Here is a 22,370-nt window from a genome sequence, read left to right as displayed (position 1 = left end):
TAAATTCCATTTTGCCCGAACCATATATGACTTGGTTCTCTCAGCCAGCAATACGTATATTTAACAATAAAGAGGTCCAGAGCCATCTTGGCAGAGAATTCTAAAACAACACATCCATTTTTGTGAATAGATTCGTGCTCGTCTCAGTCCGAAATAATCTTTCCTTTTTCTTAAAATGGTTCCCTATGAATCCAGAATTTGCGGCCATGACCTCTCTCTATAGATCCTGTGACGACCTTTGAGAATGTTATTTGTTTCAACGAGATTGCCTCTTCGACATTTGAGACAATAAACCGAATATCTTTTGCCTCCGTCGTAGAACAAAGAACATCATTTCTCATCAGAATGGAAACTAGCTTCCAAGCCAGCGGTTTTGGAGACGCGGACCATTCGATGTTTCTTCAGTTGTATTAAACTGACACATCCGATTTGTTTAGAATATTTCCTTATATACTTTTTTAAAACAGAATTTGCAGTGCATTTACTGCCATTTGGCTCATCAAGTCTGCATCTTCTCTTGGCAAGAGCAGCCTACTTAAGCCCACGCCTTTACCCGATCCCCGTAACACAGTAACCCCACCTAACCTTTTTGGACAGTAAGGGGCAAATTAGGCAACAAGACCAATCCACCTAACCTGCACATCTTTGAACTGTGGGAGGAAACCGGAGCACCCAGAGGAAACCCACGCAGACACGGGGAGAACGTGTAAACTTCACAAGGGAGTCACCCGAGGCCGAAATTGAACCTGGGACACTGGAGCTGTGATGCAGCAGTGCTAAACATTGTGCTACCGTGCCTCCCTTGTGTCATCGTGCCGCCCTCATCTTATTTTACATTTTAAAAATACAAATGTAACTAATATGTCAGCTGTGTTAACAGGCTTTTCCCGTTTACCTGATACATGATCCAAAACTGGAATGCCAACGTGACCTTCAGATCTTTAATCGTTTGGTCCTTCGCTATGAAATGGCCGCCTTGAATCGCATTTACTCTCTTCCTCAATCAGCCTCTGCAATGCTTTTCTTAAACTTACCTGCTTGTCCAATTATCCGACATCTGACACAATACCCTCTCATGTAGTGAGGTGTCACATTTTGCTGTCTCAATCTTCTCTGAAGCGGCTTGAGACACCATTAGCTTTAAAGATGTTGCATAAATTTAGGATGCCCTTGCAGCTGTTTTTGAAACAGAATTGACATTGAAAATCCAAGAATAACTGAATTAGGTGTCCTCCATAACGAAGATGAACTGGAAAAAGTCACAATTATGCCGTGTGCATGGTTAGAATATGTTTAATAACTTTACAATTTTAATTTTCTTGTATCTCTCAGTTAACTTGGTGGCGATTGTGGTCCTCTCCAGGGGAAGGTGTGGTCTCTCCAAATGCATCACTCGGTATCTGGTGTCTATGGCAGTGACCGATCTCCTAGTCGTTGTCACCGCTGTCATATTCAATCGGATTATTGGCATTTATTTTCCAGTTAGCTTTATGTCATTGACTCCGTCATGCACTCTGAGTACCGTGATAATCTATGCGGCCACAGAGAGTTCTGTCTGGTTAACCGTAGCTTTCACCTTTGATCGTTATATAGCCATTTGTTCCCAGAAACTGAAGACAAACTATTGCACCGAGAAAACAGCAGCTGTGGTGATAGGAACCGTTTGTTTGTTGAGCTGTTTCAAAAGCGTTCCCTGGTACTTTATGTATGAACCACTCTATCTAATGAACAATGTGCCGTGGTTTTGTAACATAAAAGCAAGCTTCTACACCTCACTTGCATGGACAGCCTATGATTGGTTTGCACGTGTGTTAAATCCAGGTCTGCCCTTCCTCCTGATTTTGCTAATCAATGCTTTGACCGTCAGGCACATTCTGGGGGCCAATAGATCCCGCCGGAGACTCCGGGCTAACAGCAGTGGAGAGAATCAGAGTGATCCAGAGATGCTGAACAGGAGGAAGTCTATTGTCTTACTCTTCGCCATCTCCGGAAGCTTCGTTCTGTTATGGATGACGTATGTTGTCGATTTCCTGTACGTGAAAATTACAAATGAACCTTATTTCGGAGGATCCAATTTCAATGACCCCAGATTTATTCGCCAATAAAGTGGAAACATGCTTCAGCTGCTGAGCTGTTGCACCAACACGTGCATTTATGCAGTGACGCAGAGAAAATTCAGAGAAGAGTTGAAGAATGCGGCAAAATATCTTGCGAATCTCATAGTAAACGTAGTCAAGTAGCAAAGCCAAAGGTGTTGGTTTAAATTATAAATCAAAATATATCTTGTAGTCCCAGAATTTGTGCTCTTGAATTATGGGGTGAAATTGGTCTTCGGCAGCCATTAGGAACCTGCCTCCAGTTTTCCCTTCTCTCCACTAACTTGCCAAGTTATGAAAATTGAACCAGATGTAGAGTAGACGGCTGGGTCCTAAATACCAGGTTTGTGTGGCCAGGCCTTTCAATTCTGTCTCAACCCTTCTTCAGAGATTTTCCCTTCGGAACATAAGAAATGTGAGATTCTGCTTTGCCATTTCGTGCGATCGGGACTGAACTTCCAGATGGAATCCACGATTCTGCTCTGTCCCTTTTTTCTTCAAGTCACACAGTGCCTCAAAATCCATCAATATCAACCTTGAATATGACGGATAACGGTACAACCAAAGCCAAATGATATTGGGAAATCCAAATTTTGTAACTGTGAATGCAGCGATTTTTCATAATTCTAGCCTCAATCCCTTCTCCAGAAAATCCAATCTTTACTTTAACACTATTTAGACGGAGAAACAGCTTCTCAATAAGAATGCTGTTAGGTTCCAAGAGATTTAATAACATTTCAATTAGAACGTTTCCCATGCTCTGAATCTAGAGCTATCGACCCATTCCAGGGAATCTTCAGCCGGTCTCTCGCCAGGCTTTCTCCTCCGGATACAAAAAGATAGTATTAGTGTCCTGGTAGATTTTCATTCATTAGAGGTTGTAAGTGAAATATTAAAATAAAGAAGTAGAATATATTATTTGACGATTTACCCTTAATGAACCATTGAACAATTTAAGCAAAGATGCTGATACCTGTGAGAAATCATTTCGCACATCAATTAAATCCACAGGCCTGTATGCTTCAATGGATGCCTTTGTCTGTGTATTTGCATTGTGTACCTTGTGTTGCCTTGTTACGTATTTTCTTTTCATGTACTCAATGATTTGTTTGAGTTGCACGCAGAAAAATATTTTTCACAGTTCCTCTGTACACGTAGCAATAAACAAATCCAATCCAATGCCTACACGAAGAAACGGACCATGTCAAACCCCTCAGGATCTTCAACATTTAAGTCAACTCGCTTCTTACTCTTCTAAACACTCACACATTCTGTCCATAACGCACATCTGATTTGAGTTCACATTTCAATCACAAAATACTGGACAACCTCAGCAGGTCTGACAGCGTCTCTGTAGAGAGAAGGGAGCTAACGTTTCGAGTCTGGATGACTCTGTGTCAAAGCTTTGAGCAGCAACTTTAGCAGCATCGGAAAATTTGGAAATTTCAATCAATGCATAACATGGAATTTGTATAATACAAAACAGTAGTCCCAGTACTGAACTTTAGGAAACATTGTTTACCACCAATAACAAGGTTACCTTGACTTTTGTCCCTAAGACAAACGGGGGAGAAAGTGAAATTGTCCAAATTACTGGTGTGAACGGAAAATCAGAATAACTTGGAGAGAGACTGCAGACTACACGACCAAGGAAGAAGGTTATCTCGGATTGCAACGGGACCTTGATCAATTGGCTGGTGGGCCGATGAATGACAGATGGTGTTTAATTTAGTTGAATATGAGGTAGATCGAATCGAGGCAGGAGTTACTCACGCAGAGGTAGGGAGTTGGGGAGAGCTATAGAACGAATAAATCTAGGAGTACAGGTTCATAGCTCATTGAAAGTGGAGTCACGGAGGTCAGGGTGGTGAAGAAGGCATGATTAGCTTCATTGGTCAGAACACTGAATTCAGGAGTTGGGACATCTTGTTGAAATTTGCAGGATAATAGGAAGGCCACATTTGGATCATCGTGTACAGTATGGTCACTCTATTATAGACAGGATATTATTAACTGGTTTAGCACAGTGGGCTAAATAGCTGACTTGTAATGCAGAACAAGGCAGCAGCGTGGGTTCAAATCCCGTACCAGCCTCCCCGAACAGGCGCCGGAATGTGGCGACTAGGGGCTTTTCACAGTAACTTCATTGTAGCCTACTTGTGACAATAAGTGATTATTATTATTACCTGGAAAGTGCAGAAAAGATTTACTCGGATGCTACCGGGACTTTGATGGTTTGAGTTATAAGTAGAGGTTGGATAGAGTGGGTCTTTTTCTCCCTGGAGCGTAGGTGGCTTTTGGATGATCTTAAAGGGGTCTGTAAAATAATGAGGGGCATAGACAAGGTAGATAGGCAATATCTTTCCCCAAAAGTAGGGGAGTCTAAAACTAGAGGTCATAGGTTTAATGTGTGAGGGAAGAAATGCAAAAGCGTCCAGAGGGGCACTTTTTTCACACACAGCGTGGTGAATGTCTGGAACGAGATTCCACAGGCGGGTACACGTTGGTTTGGCAGAATGGTAGCACAGTGGTTAGCACTGTTGCTTCACAGCGCCAGGGACCCCGTTTCGATTCTCTCTTGGATGACTGTCTGTGCGGAATCTCCACATTATCCCTGTGACAGGGTTGATTTCCTCCGGCTGCTCCGGTTACCTCCACATGTCCCGAAAGACGTGCTTGTTAGGTGAATTGGACATTCTGAAATCTCCCTCAGTGCAACTGAACGGGCGCTGGAGTTTGGCGACTGGGGTATTTTCAAAGTAACTTGATTCTGGTGTATCATGTGAGAGTACCTTTAAGGAATGGGTGTTTAGGAAATGTACCTTTAAGAAATGGGTGTTTATCAGTGATGTCAGAATGTGGGTGGAGCTGGGCTGTCTGTCAGCTTTTTACTTTCGTTTTAGGCTGTTTGCTGCAGGGTGTGTTTTAGTTTCGTTTTCAGAGCTGGATAGCTGCAGTCACAGCCAGAAGGTGTATGAGTCTCTCTCTCTGTAATGTAAAGACTGTAAATCGACCCTTTGGTGATTTAAAACTAATAACTGCTCTCAGTAGTGACTTTAACCTGATGTGCTTCTGTTTAACGGTTTTTTAAAAAGTCTTATGGATGTTAAAAGGACAGCTGAAGGATTAACAAAGAACAAATAACAAAGAAATGTACAGCACAGGAACAGGCCCTTCGGCCCTCCAAGCCCGTGCCGACCATACTGCCCGACTAAACTACAATCTTCTACACTTCCTGGGTCCGTATCCTTCTATTCCCATCCTATTCATATATTTGTTAAGATGCCCCTTAAATGTCCCTATCGTCCCTGCTTCCACTACCTCCTCCGGTAGTGAGTTCCAGGCACCCACTACACTCTGCGTAAAAAACTTGCCTCGTACATCTACTCTAAACCTTGCCCCTCTCACCTTAAACCTATGCCCCCTAGTAATTGACCCCTCTACCCTGGGGAAAAGCCTCTGACTATCCACTCTGTCTATGCCCCTCATAATTTTGTATACCTCTATCAGGTCGCCCCTCAACCTCCTTCGTTCCAGTGAGAACAAACCGAGTTTATTCAATCGCTCCTCATAGCTTATGCCCTCCATACCAGGCAACATTCTGGTAAATCTCTTCTGCACCCTCTCTAAAGCCTCCACATCCTTCTGGTAGTGTGGCGACCAGAATTGAACACTATACTCCAAGTGTGGCCTAACTAAGGTTCTATACAGCTGCAACATGACTTGCCAATTCTTATACTCAATGCCCCGGCCAATGAAGGCAAGCATGCCGTATGCCTTCTTGACTACCTTCTCCACCTGTGTTGCCCCTTTCAATGACCTGTGGACCTGTACTCCTAGATCTCTTTGACTTTCAATACTCTTGAGGGTTCTACCATTCACTGTATATTCCCTACCTGCATTAGCCCTTCCAAAATGCATTACCTCACATTTACTTAGTGTTGTATTATTTGGGGGTTATATTTGAATTGATGGTTGCAAAGATGTTCACTGTATGTTTTTAAAAGGTTAACTTGAGTTCATAAACATTGTTTATAGAATAAACATTGTTTTGCTTTTAAAAATGCTTTTCCATTTCTGCTGTACCACACCTGCAGAGTGGGCCGTGTGCTCCCCATACCACAATCTATTAAAAGTTGTGGGTCAGGTGAACTCCATGATACAGTTTGGGGTTCTCAAAATCCTGGCCCATAAGAAGTGTTAATAGAAGCCTGCTTGTGACAACAATAAAAGATATTATTGGTAAGATGGATATAACGGGATATGGGATGGGCCAAATGCAGGTAATTGGGAGTAGCTTAGTTGTAAAAACTGGGTAGCATGGACATGTTGGGCCGAAGGGCCTGGTTCCATGCTGTAAACATCTATGACTCTGTCTCCGTCCTGGACATGAATTATATGCTAGCATTACGTTATGTTGGCAAATAATCACCCCAGGGATCCTCTCTCCCTGCACTATCCCCTCTGATACCACCCCCCTGAACTCACTGCAAATCACTCCAGGGATCCTCTCTTGCTGCTCCATTCCCTCTGATACAATTCCCCTGAACTCACTGAGCATCACCCGAGAGACTCTCTCTCCTTGCTCCATGCCTCTGAAACCTCGAACCCACACAGTCAGCATCACCCCGGGGATTCCTTCTGTGACAATATGTATATGAAGATGTGAAATCGAGGTCGTCAGTGTTCGAAGCATATTTACAATATTATCAATAACGAAAAGAAAGAAAGACAATAGTTGAGTGTAATGACACGACTTTATTCACTCAGTATCCGAAACGTGGATTTCTGCTGTCCCGGTTGGTCAATCGTCCAATAAACAGTTATTAAAGCACGCAGGGCGAGGGAATGTCCCTGTTTAAACTATAAAACATATTGTCATTGTTAGCATTCTTCGAGAGTGTCCCATCATCCTCTCTTCACCCTCTCCTCTTATTTCAATCTCATTTCAAAGACCCAAGATGTGACTTGTCCTCATCTTTTGCCTGATCATTGCAATTGTGATCTCAATCATAAGGGAAAGGAAAAGGAATGGGAAAATGTCAGCAGAGCAATGACATGAGCTCAGCAAACCATAGACAGATCCCGCAAATGGACTATATCCTGCCAATCACCATTAATAATAATATGAGACAATAGTGTGAAACTAGAGCAACTTGAAATTGAGCACTGTACTATGTTATATGTTGCTTTCACTCGCCTTCGCCTTGGTTCCATTTGTCCACCATCAGACAACAGCATAAAAGATCAAAGCCATACGTTAACTTCATAGAATTCATAGAATTCCTAGAATTTACAGTGCAGAAGGAGGCCAGTCGGCCCATCGAGTCTGCACCGGCTCTTGGAACGAGCACCCTACCCAAGCCCACACCACTCTATCCCCATAACCCAGTAACCCCACCCAACACTAAGGGCAATTTTGAACACTAAGGGCAATTTATCATGGCCAATCCACCTAACCTGCACATCTTTGGACTGTGTAGTAAGTTACTTGTGTAGTAACTTGTGTAGTAAGTTACAATAATTTCCAGGTATACTTCCTCCACCACCACGCCAGGCGGCGTTGTCGGGGGCCAGATTAGTTCAGTTGGTTGGACGGCTGGTTCGTGATGCACAACTTTACGGGTCAGTTCCTGGACGCGCTCAGTTTATTCATTATAATCGTCTTCTCGGCCTTTCCCATCTGCCCCCCCCCCCCGCTGCTGGGTTCTGCCCCCCCCCCGCCAATTTTATTCCCCCCCCCGCCAATTTTATTCCCCCCCCCCGCCAATTTTATTCCCCCCCTCAGTCGTCCCCCCGCCAATTTTATTCCCCCCCTCAAATTCGCCCCCCTTCAAATTCGCCCCCCCTTCAAATTCGCCCCATTCAAATTCGCCCCCCTCACATTGCCCCCCTCACATTGCCCCCCTCACATTGCCCCCCTCACATTGCCCCCTCAAATTGCCCCCCTCACATTGCCCCCCTCACATTGCCCCCCTCACATTGCCCCCCTCACATTGCCCCCCCTCACATTGCCCCCCTCACATTGTCCCCCCTCACATTGCCCCCCCCCCTCACATTGTGGCGGTAATTGCTCAGGGCCCTTCCACGGTGACAGTTCCATCCAACATGTGTGCAGTACCAGTGATGAGCGTTGCAGTAGTCGGTGGCGCTGTCTTCAACTCTCACATCCAGAACTTCCAGCGAAAATGACTGTTTTGCTTTTTGAGTCCTGACAACAAATCTCCCTCCACTCCAGATCGGCGTCCAACATGTCCCGGTCCGAGATTGTCGAAAGAAATTCCCAGATTTGAAAAAAGCCCGATAACCAGCACTGAAAACACAGTTTATGGTGAGAGACTGGCACTCCTCCCTGGTCACCACTACCGGGCTCTGTGTCACTGACTGACTCAGGCATCCTGGAAATTAAACAGAGACAGTTTAATGGCCCATCAAAGCCCAACCACAACGGGGATGAAACCCGAGACAGTGTCTGTAATTGGGATGGACTCGGGCAGCTTTAGATTAAATCCACAAAACATGGGACAGTCTTATCGTATTCACGGGGTAAGACGACACACAGGATGAAAACAAGGAGGATTTCCATCGCTCTGCTGCTTGGAGCTGATGGTCTATATGACGAGGAGATGGAGACTGCTCTGGGAGAGTGGGCCTCAGAGCTGGACTGAAATACTTTAGGGGGTAGTGCTGGTTTGCAAATGACGGTGTGACGCGTATCCCCGATGGGTCGCAGGGTGCCCTGTTTCTCTCTGAGTGTGCGTTCTGTGAATAAGTGACAGGCTTATAAAGGGACCTGCGGTCTCGTGTTGTTCCGCCAAGTCTGGAAGTCTGGCGTGAAGTCAGCTTATTTGTGTGTTGTTCAGTGGCCCACCAGGTTGGTGAGGGATTTTCAGTTGTTTCTGTTGATAATGCCTGCCTCCCTCATTGCCCCACAGTAATAATCTGTCGGTCCGCCTTTGTCTGTTTAGCAAGCGGCATGTTTTGAGGGTGGGATATGGCAGAATCTCACCTTGCAATTGTATTTACAACAAAAAATGCTGGATAATTAATCTCAGCAGGCCAGATAGAATCTGCGAATAAATAAATAGAGTCAACGTTTCGTGTCTGTCTGGCTCCTTTCATAGCTGACTGCCGAAAATGATCAAACATCTCTCTAAATGGGCTGTTGAGGTTTCAGTTCAACCTTTGACCCAAAGGCCTTAGACCTGACAACTTCCCTGAGTCCAACGCCTGAGGATCGTGTTCTAGCAGTAGACACGCGCGTTGCATTGCCAATATCCGGGAAAGATAGAAATAGGCCTGATCAACAATCTAAAGTGGCATGGAAAGGAGAGAAGATAATTTTAAAAACAAACTTGAGGATTTCGGGACTTCACACTAGTTTGTTAACTGTAAGTCACGCAGACATGAACTGGCCAACACCACAAAAAGTGGGTCGACGGTTTAATCGACCTCAGAGCAGTTCGGTATGGGTTGCCCCTGAGCCCGAATGTCCAGTCAAAGACAGAAACCTCATCTGGTGCACGGGAATAACGAATACACACACACAATGTTTTACTTCATACATAAGCTTTGCACATTAAATGTTTATCCAATTTTTTTCAGATTTTGAATGGTATTCTTGAATGTATTTTCGCAAACCTGGCAGGCCGAACAACAAATAGCATGAAACTGTTTATCCTCTTAGCTACCACGCGAAAAACGAGTCCTGTATAGCACTGTTAAGGTAAACAAATGTCCCTTTAGCCGGTAGTATTGCTAGAGAGGCCGATGATGTTGATCATTACAGTCATCGTCAGCAATGTCAGGTCAAGCACAAAGATGCTGTCAATATCCATAGAATCCCGACAATGCAGAAGGAGACCATTCAGTCCATCGAGTTCGTACCCACCCTGCGAAAGAACTGGAGTCCTCGGCCCACTCGCCCACCTTATAATCATAACCTCGCGTATTGATCATGGCTAATCCAGCTAATATGCACATTTCTGGGCTGTGCGAAAAACAGGAGCACCCGAGGAGAGCCACGCAGAAACCGGGAAAACGTGAAAATAATATTCAGATTACAGCACAGTCTAACATCAATACACCTCAAATCTTTACAAATATTCTGAAAGAGTAATAATAATTGAATGTTTCTCAATTAAGATTTTAAGGTGAACTCAAGCACATGATTAGGGTATAGACTTTTGACGAGCGGTATCATGCATTGATAAACAATTCTCCTAATTTTCTTAGTTACAACGTAACGTCGCAGTGGTCATTCTATTACAAAGTTGAACTCGCAATTCCTGGGTTTCCAGGTGAAAATGCAAATAAATCAGATCGAAAAAAGGGAGCAGCAATCAACCAGACGCTGCTTTGTTAGCAAGGCTTCATCTCACCATTACAGGAAGTTTCTGATATATATCTCGAGTATGTGATGACTTATGGAAGTGATGGAAAATTGCAGTAGACCCTATACTTGACTTGACGATAATAAAATTCTATTTTCTTAACTTACTATTTCATAACTTACATTAGATAGATTGCCGAAATTTCGGAGAAGTTCTAACTCCCGAAACGGAACGAACTTCGATAGCTGCAGCAGCGGGTGTTTCTCCACAAAGAGACCCCAGCTACCCGGACACACCCTACTGGACAGGATGCTAAAACTTGTCAAGCTAGGAGGAGGCACATGTGGTGAAAGATATGGACGACCTTTGCAAGAGGTCAGGATGCCACTGGATAAAACGCAGCATAAATGGGGGGAGGAAATAGTCATGGAGATAGGGGGAGGATGCGGATCGAAGTGCTGCACAGGATCAATTCCACCTTCTCTTCTGCAGGCTCTGGGTCACTGTCCGTGTGGAGTTTGCACATTCTCCCCGTGTTTGCGTGGGGTTATCCCCACAACACAAAGATGTTCAGGGTAAGTGGACTGAACACGCTAAAATTGCCCCTTAATTGGAAAAAATGAACTTGGCACTCTAAATTTATTTTTAAAACTTTTTAAAAAGGGAGGGAGGCAGAAGGCGGGAAATTATATGCCGGTTAGCCTGACTTTAGTCGTTGGTAAGATTTTAGAGTTTGTTATTGAAGATGAGATCACCGAGTACTTGTAAGTGCATGGTAAAATAGGAATGAGTCAAAGGGTGGTCATGTCTGACAAATCTGTGGGAGATCTTTGAGGAGGTAACAAGGAACTGCAGCAAAGGAGAACCAGTGGACGTGATTTCTTTAGATTTTAGAAGGCCTTTAACAAGGTGCCGCATAGGAGATTGTTCAAAATGTTAAGAGTCCATGGTGTTAAGGTAAAGACATTGGCATGGATAGAGGATTGGCTGACTGGCAGAAGGCAGAGAGTGGGGATAAAGGGGTCTTTTTCAGAATGGCAGCCGGTGACTAGTGGTGCGCATCAGGGGTCTGTGCTGGAATCACAACTTTTCAGAATATACATTAATGATCTGGAAGAAGGAACTGAAGGCACTGTTGGTTGGTGTGCAGATGATACAACGATAGTATTGAGAAAGCAAGTGGGCTGCAGATGAATTTGGAACGGCTAGGAGAGAGGGCAATGAAGTGGCAGATGAAATGCAATGTGGAAACGTGTGAGGTTATGCAGTTTGGAAGGAGGAATTTAGACATAGAATATTTTCTAAATGGGGAAATGCTCCTGAAACCAGAAGCACAAAGGGACTTGGATGTCCTTGTTCATGATTCTCTCAAGGTCAACGTGCATGTTCAGTCGGCAGTTAGGAAGCCAAATACAATACTGCATTCGTGCCAAGAGGGTTAGAATCGAAGACCAGGGATGTACTTCTGAGGCTGTATAAGGCTCTGGTCAGACTCAAATTGGAGTATTTTAGGCAGTGTTGGGCCCCGTACCTAAGGACAGGTGTGATGGCCTTGGAAAGGGTCCAGAGGAGGTTCACAAGAAGGATTCCTGAAGTGAAAAGCTTGTCGTATGAGAAACGGTTGAGAATCCTGGTCTGTACTCGTTGGAGTTTAGAAGGATGAGGGGGGAATCTTATTGAACCTTACAGGATACTATGAAGCCTGGATAGAGTGGACATGGAGAGGATGTTTCCACTAGTAGGAAAAACTAGAATCAGTGGACACAATCTCCGACTAAAGGGACGATCCTTTAAAACAGAGATGAGGAGGAATTTCGTCAGCCAGAGAGTGGTGAATCTATGGGATACTTTGTCGCAGACAGCTGTAGAGGCCAAATCACTGTGTGTCTTTAAGACAGAGATAGATAGGTTCTTGATTAAAAAGGGTATCAGGGGTTATGGGGACTAGGCAGGAGAATGGTGATGAGAAAAATATCAGCCATGATTGAATGGGTCGAGTGGCCTAATTCTGCTTCTATGTCTTATGATGATAATAATAATCGCTTATTGTCACAAGTAGGTTTCAATGAAGTTCCTGTAAAAAGCCCCTAGTCGCCACATTCCGGCGACTGTTTGGGAGCCCGGTACGGGAATTGAACCCGTGCTGCCGGCCTTGTTCTGTATTACAAGTCAGCTGTTTAGCCCACGTGTGGTAAACCAGACCCTATGGGCTTATGGTCTTTAAGCAATGTGCGCCCAACTCTCTGCTTTATCTGTATGTTTCACTCAAACGATCAGGTACTCGGTGTGTTAAAGAAAATTGCTTTCTCTGCTTCTCCTTCAGAACTCATCTGATTAAAACACAGCCTCCTCCGTCCTTGGACAGTGCCAGATCTTGGTAGTTGTCTCTGGAGTATGAACTCGGTAAAGTCATGCCTTCTTTCTCCAAATATGTTGCTCACGCCATATGTTGCTCAATTGCAATAGATTAACACAAACCTTCGAAAAGTAACTGCACAGGAAATAGGTAAATATTTGGATACTGGAATCATCAAGAACTTCCTGTTCCATTCCCGCATCATTCATTCCCACAATCAGATCATTCAGCACAAGGTGCCTATCTGACCTCTGAGCAGAACTACTAAATTACTCTCACTCCACTGCTCCGTTCCGCTGCCTTGCTAAAGGTTCAATTTCAGGACGTTATCCTATTCCTTTTTTTACTTTTAAATCCGCTTCCACCAGCCTTTTAGTCAGTGAACACGTCAGAAACACTCACATTGCAAAAGAAATACATGCGCAACTTGTCTGGTTCTTTGGCAGATGCCAATCCTTCAAATGAAAGTCCTCTGGTGACTGAACCTTCTGCCACTAGAGGCAATATTTCCTTATTTATTCAACCGGAATTGTTGACAGCAGAGCAGACTCGATGGGCCGAGTGGCCTAATTCTGCTCCTATGTCTTATGGTCTTGTGGTCTAATATCAACCAGATATTCGCTCAGACTTCCCTGTTTTACAGAGAACAGGATCACATTCCCCAATCTTTGCACAAAGCGGAAGCATTTCTTCATTAGTTCCATTTTAATGATTCTGACCCGCACCCTTTCTGAGACCCTCAAATCATTCTCAGATGTGTAGCCAGATTTGAACATTAATCTAGCCGAGATATTATCAACGGTATACAAATGCATAGTTACCTTCAACAGTTTCACCTTCGATACACGCTTCCTGTTGATCAAGCCAATAACCTAAAATGCATTTAACAGAAGTCTCAACCTTTCCTCCCGTCACATCACCTCTCTCGCTCTTTCCACAGTGCCTAACAACTTGCAGCATTCACTTTATATTGTCTGTCCTCATTCTTCCAAGCCCCTAAACCGATCCCACAGTGTGCATTGCCCTTCTGAATATTTGTCCATTCTCTGTCACTACAAATGAGCATTCTGAATATGACAGAACTGGAAAGTAATCATTCCTAAATTGAAGCATTGTTGGTATTATAAAACATAGACGGCGATGGTGCAGTAATCATCATGTATATCATAAATATCTACCTGGATATTATCAGTGGTCTGTATCATATTGTAACCTGATCATCAGTTTCTGGATTGAAGGAAGCTGCTGGTTCTGAGGCTCCGGCATTCTGATCAGTCACTTAACCGAGGCTCCGTGAACCCGTTCAGGGTTTGTTAAAGGTATTACCGGCACCATTGCAATAATAGTGGAAATACGACCACCCAACAAAATCACATGGACCGATCTCCCAACTCACTGCACTAAGGGATAGGGGGCGGGAGCCTCCAGTGACAAAACAACACGTCCTCAACCCCCCCCCCCCCACCCCCTGTTAAATAGACTGAGGTGGGAGGGGATTTTTATAATAATCATAATAATCTTTATTATTGTCGCAAGTAGGCTTACATTAACACTGCAATGAAGTTACTGTGAAAATCCCCTAGTCGCCACATTCCGTCGCCTGTTCGGGTACACAGGGGGAGAATTCAGAATGTCCAATTCATCTAACAGCACGCCTTTCGGGACTTGTGGGAGGAAACCGGAGCACCCGGAGGAAACCCACACAGACACGGGGAGAACGGGCAGTCCCTGCACAGACAGTGACCCAAGTCACAAATCGACCCCTGGACCCTGGCGCTGTAAAGCAACAGTGCTAACCACTGTGCTACCTTGGCGCCCAGTTTGAGCTCCGTTTCAACCGCAGCTCACAAATCCAATGAAGCGACAGGTAACTGGAGGCTCCCTGGTAGCGGGAGCTGTGGATCTTCGACTGAGTGTTCACAACCGGCTGTCCCCCTTAAATACTCAAGTTCTGTTGTGAGGTGGACTGTGGGCGTGGCCTAATTTGCCGATATGAGGGCGTAATTTAATTTCAATTCAGCTCTGAGGAACAGTGCTCCAGAGCAGTCCAGGTCTGCAGTCTCCAGATTCCCGTCATCTAAACTTTCAGCTCCAGGCAGCAGAACGATGGGAAGCCTCCTTGTATTCACCCTGTGTTTCTGTTTACCCGGTGAGTACCAATCAAACTAACCCACATTGTGTGGATTTAATATAAAGCTGCCCGAATCCATTCCAATTACAGACCCTGTCTGGGGTTTTAGCCCTGATGTGTGTTTCTGGCTATGATGGTCCATTAAACTGTCTCTGTTTAATTTCCAGGATGTTTGAGTCAGTCAGTGACACAGAGCCCGGCAGCGGTGACCAGGGAGGAGTGTCAGTCCCTCACCATCACCTGTGTTTTATATCGTGGAGTCTATGTTGTTAAATTGAAAAGCGGGCATTTCTTCAGACAAACCCAGCCCGGCACACAGCGGGAGCGGGTCTCCAGCGGAGGGAGGTTTGTTGTGTCGGTGAATGAAGCAGAAAAGACATTTTGGCTGGAAATCCGGGATGTGAGAGTTGAAGACAGCGCCACCTATTAGTGTAAAGCTCAGTACCAATACAGGAGCACACAGTGATGGTTCTCGGCTTCCCGCGATACAAAATCCCTCACTGCGGATTATCACATAAATAAACGTAAAAGCGGAGTTAATCTGCCCTGAAACCTCCACAGTTCCGCCTCACACTGTCTATTCCATGCTCTGGTTTATAATGAGACTGGATCATTACCGGTGACATCTTGAGTTTTATAAACGCTGAGTGTGTGTGGATGTTGATGCTTTTCCCGGAATTAGGATCAGTGAATGGAGATTGGGAATAACTGATCCCAGTGACAGACCCTCAGACCAGCCGGATCCTGTTCCAACAGCTGGAACTGGGAACCGCAGTCCCCACTGTTGAAGTTATGTCCCCACGTTCACCATATAGCCGGGGTTTTTATATTGACTTGCCATACGGTGCTACTTTGGGACATTCACAGTGACAGAGATCTGGACAATTTCCTCCGTACAAAACAAATACCAATTCGCCCGCCTGGTAGCGAATTTTCGGGCTGAAGTTACTGTGACTGTAACCTGGTTACGTTTCATTGTAATTTCCACCATTTCCATCTTTCTTTCCCATTTTTCTCGGATTATATGAAGCGAATATTTCCTGCCTCGTACCATTTCGTCAGAGCTCAGGGCTTCACAAGAGAACAGCTTGAAGAAACAGAGATTTTGAAACATTGGATGTTTTTTATTTATTTTAATCCCCCGAACAATTGGCGAGCTTCGAATGACTGGTGATGATTTTCCGGCTGGCTGAGGTCTCAGTGGTTATTGTACCGGGGAGACTGAGAGCCGTGACACTGTGTGGTTACTGGTCCGATGCTTCTGCAGAGGGATCCGGGACGGTGGTGACTGTCACAGCCGGTAAGTGTCTCCAAACCCCGCTGTGTTACAGACTGTGTCGGTGAATGTTCGGCCTCAATTTATAATTATGATCTGTATTTCTTAAAACTGATTGAACTGATTTCTAAGTAATATTCTTGGCTGCAGATTTTGATTTCAGAGCAGGATATGATTCTGGAGTTGGGTCCAGGTCGTTCCTGTGGAAACTGTATATGGAGCAGGAGGTTAGAGGGATAGGGGTAGTGGTAATTGTGGTTGGGTGGTGTTGGCGGCGGTTGACAGTATGTTGACCATTACTTGGTTTAATGGCACATCAGGTGCATGCTCAACATCACAGGCTCTCTCATTCCTAACTGTTTTTAATGAAAGCAGATTGTCGACAGTCCAAACTCCGCTGTCGGGGTTGGTCTGTGACGGGGAGGGGGCGGGGGTCTGTGTTGTGCATTTGGGCACCAAGGACATAGAACATACAGTGCAGAAGGAGGCAATTCGGCCCATCGAGACTGCACCGAACCACTTAAGCCCTCACTTCCACCCTATCGCCGTAACCTAATAACCCCTCCTAACATTTTTGGTCAAGAAGGGCAATTGATCATGGCCAATCCAACTAACCTGCACGTCTTTGGACTGTGGGAGGAAACCGGAGCACCCGGAGGAAACCCACGCAGACACGGGGAAAACCGTGCAGATTCCGCACAGACAGTGACCCAGCGGGGAATCGAACCTGGGATCCTGGCGCTGTGCAGCCACAGTTCTACCCACTTGTGCTACCGTGCTGCTCCCCGTGATGTCCACATCGGGTCTTAGAGCTCTCTCTACGGCAGCCGTTCGTTCTCCGAACTGCGCAATGTGATTGATGCACCCTGTGAATAAATTCAACATTTGAGGACATGTATATACCGACATTTGAAACAGTCTGGAGAAAATTCACGAGGTTGACCCCGTCTTTGGAGGTAATTTCTATAAAGGATCTTCGAAGAATGAGACTTGGCCTTATTGAGGCATATAGGATACTCTGGGGGCTTGACAGGCTGGATGCTGAGAGAATTTCCTCTTGTGTGAGTGTGTCGAACCAGAGGGCATAAACTCTGAGTCAAGGCGCGCCAGGTAAAACAGAGATTAGGAGGAATTTCTTCTCTCAGAGAGCCGTGAATCTGTGGATAACTGGCGCTAAGCATGTTCAAGGCTGAGAGAGACAGATATTTAATCAGTGAGGGGATCGAGCATTAGGGGTATTAGTTGGGACAGTAGAGTTGAGAATTATCGTCATGAAAAATATTCAGGTGGATAAGGGCCTGATGGGATCTGCCCCATAATACTGAAGAAGACAAGAGAGGAAATTGCTGAAGCCTTGACAGAAATCTTCGGATCCTCACTGTCTTCAGGTGATGTCCTGGAGGACTGGCGAATAGCCAATGTTGTTCCATTGTTTAAGAAGAGTAGCAAGGATAATCCAGGGAACTACAGGCCGGTGAGCCTTACATCAGTGGTAGGGAAATTGCTGGAGAGAATTCTTCGAGACATGATCTACTCCCATTTGGAAGCAAGTAGATGGGGCTGGTTTAGCACAGCGGGCTAAGGAGCTGGCTTATAATGCAAAGCAATGCCAGCAGCGCGGGTTCAATTCCCGTACCGGCCTCCCCGAACAGGCGCCGGAATGTGGCGACTAGGGGCTTTTCACAGTAACTTCATTGAAGCCTACTTGTGACAATAAGCGATTATTATTATTATTAAGTAGACGTATGTGCGAAAGGCAGCATGGTTTTGCGAAGGGGAGGTCGTGTCTCACTAACTTAATAGAGTTTTTCAAGGAGGCCACAAAGATGGTTGCTGCAGGTAGGGCGGTGGATGTTGGCTGTATGGACTTCAGTAAGGCCTTTAACAAGGTCCTTCATGGCAGACTGGTACAAAAGGTGAAGTCACACGGGATCAGTGGTGTGCTTGCAAGAAGGATACAGAACTGGCTAGGTCACAGAAGGCAGAGAGTAGCAATGGAACGGTGGTTTGCTGATTGGAGGGCTGTGACTAGTGGTGTTCCGCAGTGGATCAGTGCTGGGACCTTTGCTGTTCGTAGTATATATAAATGATTTGGAGGAAAATGTAGCTGGTCTGATTAGTAAGTTTGCGGATGACACAAAGGTTGGTGGAATTGCGGATAACAATGAGGACTGTCAGAGGATACAGCAGGATTTAGATAGTTTGGAGACTTGGGCGGAGAGATGACAGATGGAGTTTAATCCGGACAAATGTGAGGTAATGCATTTTGGAAGGTCTAATACAGGTAGGGAATATACAGTGAATGGTAGAACCCTAAAGAGTATTGACAGTCAGAGAGATCTCGGTGTACAGGTCCATACGGCATGCTTGCCTTCATTGGCCGGGGCATTGAGTATAAGAATTGGCAAGTCATGTTGCAGCTGTATAGAACATTAGTGAGGCCACACTTGGAGAATAGTGTTCAATTCTGGTTGCCACACTACCAGAAGGGTGTGGAGGCTTTCGAGAGAGTGTAGAAGAGATTTACCAGGTTTTAGCCTGGAATGGGGGGCATAGGTTAGGAGGAGCGGTTGAATAAACTCGGTTTGTTCTCACTGGAACAACGCTGTTTGAGGGGCGACCTGATAGAGGGCTACAGAATTATGAGGGGCATAGACGAGTGGATAGTCAGAGGCTTTTTCCCAGGATAGAGGGGTCAATTACTAGTGGGGCATAGGTTTAAGGTGCGAGGGGCAAGGTTTAGAGGAGATGTACGAGGCACGATTTTTACACAGAGGTTAGTGGGTTCCTGGAACTCGCTGCCGGAGGAGGTGGTGGAAGCAGGGATGATAGTGACGTTTAAGGGGAATCTTGACAAATATATGAATAGGATGGGAATAGAGGGATACGGACCCCAGAAGTGTAGACGATCTTAGTATAGACGGTCAGCATGGCCGGCTTGGAGGGCCGAAGGGGCTGTTCCTGTGCTCTACGTTTCAGTGTTATTTTGTTTATATTAGATCGGCCATGACCTCATTGAATGGAGGAACAGGCTCGATGGGCCGAATGGCCCATCTGCTCCTACTTATATTATCTTATGGTGTAACCCGACTGCAGCCAGGTTAGAAACCTGCAGCGGCTCTTCCAATACCTGCCCCTAGACAGCAGGAGCGTGACACAGCATACTTCAGAAAAAGATTATTGTAACTCCAGATGGAATTTTATTAATGGGCAATAAGTCACTGAAATTAGTTACGTTGTGCCAGTCATTTATTTCAATTGCCTTCATTTCAGATTAACTTTGCTCCTTGTTTTCCGCCATCAGATGTAAATGTGATAGTTTGGGAATGCAGACATTTCCTATTTTGAATGCAGATGCTTGAAAGGTGGGATTGATTAATGTTAAATGAAACAGTGACAGTGCAGTGAGAGAATGAGGATCATGTCTTAAAATAATAAAGGAGAACGGTAACATTGGGGACAATTATCAGCTGGGAGAATGTTAATTTAGAACCGGCAATATATAATTAATGGAGGGGAAAGAAGGAGTGGATAATCTCTGAGTACAACCAGATACACGGGTGCATTATGAGGTTTGGAGAGGAAAGGACTGGAATGGACTACGGTCTGGAATGCTGCATAGTCTTCAGTTTCTTCAGTTCAGAAACTATCTCCATGCTTGGGAGGAAATGTAACAAATATTCCTGAGACAAAAAAATACTGTGAGTTGAAATTGAGTTCTTTGTACCGAGATTCCATGTAATGTAGAGCTCTGAGATGTAACTTCATCAGAACATACAATGTGTTCAAGGCGCTTGGCAGAGCAGATACTGGGTAAGTGTATCCACGCTGGTTAGATTATAACTTGGGATCCCAGTTTCAGAATATGTGTTTCGGCAGTAGAGTAAAGAAGAGGATACATTTCTTTAGTTAATCAATTCTTGTGAATCTTTGATTTCTGTTCCTCAGAGAGTTCTGGATTCTCAGATGTGAGTTTATTCATAGAAGTGTTCAATAGATGATTAGATATAAAAGTATCAAAGGTAATGGCGACAATGGGGGGACTGGTTGTTGAGGTAGGGGATCAGCGACGATATAAATGAATTGCGGGTCAACTTTGAAAGGAGGTCTCGTCGGTATTGCTTCTACCCGTTAGAAATTATCTTTTGAATTTTGCAGTTCTGAGGACGGAAATCAGAAACAATGCAAATCTCTCTGGAAAGATTCAACATGTTGGGTCCATTTTCACCGAAGGATGGAGAATCACGAGGAGGATTGATACATAAATTAAATTATGAACATAAATATAAATGGCGATTTGTGATTTTTTCCAGAGGAAGGGACGGTGAATATGTAATAGTCATTAACAGAAAACAGACACAAATTGAAAACAGATATTTCAACTCAGAGACATCAGGATATACAATTCGCTGCCGCATTGAGTCGTTGGCGCAGAGACTATTGGTTCAGAAATGGGTAGGATTGAAAATAAAGGAGGGGAAACAGAATGGAGCGAAACAAGGTGCTGGATGGAAATGGCCAACTCGATTTCGGGCGGGTTAGGCTGACCTGGAGTATGCATAGACATAAATCAGTTGGGCCAAATCGTTCATTCCTCTGCAGTAAATTATACACAACGTAAAACTTACAGAAAAGTCCGCTCAGAGAACCCGGAAAAGAATCAGTTAATAAAGAGAAAGAATTGTAATTGTCAGAGAGCCGGAAGAGGCAGTTGCCAGTGAGTAACAGTAAACCCACTGCGGAAACTGAACAGACTGAACCCAGCCGACAACTGAGAGACTTTGGGACAAGTTCCCACGATCACGAAAAGCACAGACAGCGCAAAGTAAATGTAGAAATAAAATGAAGCTAACAGTAAATGGTTCAATTTAAAGGGAAACGGAGAAAAATATTATTGATTGAAGAAAATAGACAAATAGAGTAAAAGGCAATCAGAAACTCCGGGAAATGATAAATTGCAGTCAATGATTGACATATAACTACGGATGTCCAACGTCGGTTTGTATCCATAGCCAATGAATCACAATCATTTTCTGTTGGATCTTTCTGCGCTAAGTGATAAATGCAGTTCGGTTACACTCGGCCAGTTATATCAGGAAACAGATTGTCTCACTGATATGACAATGTTCCCTCGCGTCTGTCCCTCAGCAAGGAAAATAGGAGCAGAAATGTCACACACACGGTAAAACCATACAGAAGTCAGGATTGCAGTAGGCCCCACGGGCAGATGCTGCCCTTTTGACAATGAAATACAATTCTTTCCATGAACCATTTAATTTTCCCATGAATCTGCATTTTCCTATCCCGGTCATTGACCATTGCCAGATTATAAACCTTTGTGGAATCAGCTCCCACCACTCATTCCGTCAATGCATGGCGGAACTTTCGAGCTTGTGGCGGGAAAGATAATAACCACTCATCCCTCACTGGTTCGTGTTGACATAAAAGTTCATACAGTTCAAGCAGAATTAAAATAAAAACAATGCCATAAACAACTGAGCTATTCACGTGATTGACAAATAATGGCTCTCCGAATAAAACAAACGTCGTTTTTTTCATCCGCCAGATTCCTGTCGCTTGGTGTCCAAGAACCCGCCCCTCCAAACCTCTGCTCCCGGTGACACAGTTACTTTAAACTGGGAATATTCAGGGTTCTGTCAGGACACAGCACACTGGTACCGTCAGTCCTCAGGACAGGCTCCGGAATACTTGCTTCAGAGACACACTTCAGGACAGGAGAATAAAGAAAACGCTGCCAATGGGAGAATTTCTGCTTCTATTGATACTGCCAAGAGAATCAGCCGGTTAAAGATCTCCAAACTTCAACAGAGCGACTCTGTTGTGTATTACTGTGCACTGAGCCGCCGCGCAGCACAGTGATACAGAGCACGGAAAGAGCTGTACAAAAACCTGAACATGGTGAGGATTGCACACACAGTGATGCAGAGCACGGAGAGAGCTGTACAGCAACCTGAACATGGTGAGGATTACACACACAGTGATACAGAGCACGGAAAGAGCTGTACAAAAACCTGAACATGGTGAGGATTACATACACAGTGATACAGAACACGGAGAGAGCTGTACAGAAACCTGAACATGGTGAGGATTACATACACAGTGATACAGAACACGGAGAGAGCTGTACAGAAACCTGAACATGGTGAGCATTACACAC

At 44.7% G+C, this 22,370-nt stretch overlaps 1 pseudogene; it reads left to right on the top strand.

Moving 5' to 3' along the window:
- Window positions 1-2,114: 2,114 nt before the first annotated feature.
- On the top strand, window positions 2,115-22,072 carry LOC140422617 (uncharacterized; annotated as a pseudogene).
- Window positions 22,073-22,370: the final 298 nt, after the last annotated feature.

This window comes from Scyliorhinus torazame, chromosome 5 (assembly GCF_047496885.1).
Source record: "Scyliorhinus torazame isolate Kashiwa2021f chromosome 5, sScyTor2.1, whole genome shotgun sequence".
NCBI lineage: Eukaryota > Metazoa > Chordata > Chondrichthyes > Carcharhiniformes > Scyliorhinidae > Scyliorhinus > Scyliorhinus torazame.
Note: the sequence above shows the minus strand (reverse complement) of the source record. Positions and strands in the feature narration are given on the sequence as shown.